The sequence below is a fragment of the Octopus bimaculoides genome, chromosome 28, assembly GCF_001194135.2.
Source record: "Octopus bimaculoides isolate UCB-OBI-ISO-001 chromosome 28, ASM119413v2, whole genome shotgun sequence".
Classification (NCBI taxonomy): Eukaryota; Metazoa; Mollusca; class Cephalopoda; order Octopoda; family Octopodidae; genus Octopus; species Octopus bimaculoides.
This window is the reverse complement of record NC_069008.1, coordinates 4,350,477-4,351,287: the sequence shown is the minus strand read 5'-3', so window position 1 is coordinate 4,351,287 and position 811 is coordinate 4,350,477.

The following is an 811-nucleotide window of genomic DNA, read 5'->3' as shown; positions in this document are numbered from 1 at the left end:
ATATATATATATATATATATATATATACATAAGTATTGATTTTGATCACCTATCCTTTTGAGATACGATATTCGGGTGCCTACGCATAAGTACCATATTCAACCTTGAATCTATATATACATAAGTATATATATATGCATGCATGTGTGTGTGTGAATGTATGTATGTGCATGTGTACATATATATATAGCACACACGCTCACATATATACTGCAAGGAATAAGATTGACAAAAGTCTCTGTCTTTATGAGAACCTACCAAAAATAAAGGAAAAAATGCCAAAATATTTCATCTATAGGTCCGCATATATACACATATATATATTTGATATATGCATTCTGTATTTACTGTAATTAAAGATCGACAACGGTCTCTGCATTTACAACGGGAACAAAACCCCAAAAAGTATTTGACCAAAACCACTTCAGTTTCTCAAATAGACCAAACTGTGAGACTTAACACCGAAAGAATAAAAGAAAAATAGGAGGCTTTGAGATCACACATGCTAATTTCAAAGATACATACAGAAAGTACATACATACATATATCTTCATTATATAAGACACATGCATGTATATATGTGTGTGTGTGTGCGTGTGAGTATGTGTGTGTATTTTTCGATCTGTTTGTAACAGCAATTTGGCTGAGATCATTCTGCGGGTGCTTGCTCTGTGTACATACATGCACTGATGAACCTGTGTACATGTATATATATATATATACATATGTACATATATATAACATATATATATATATATATATATATATATATATATATATATATATATATATATATATATATATATATATA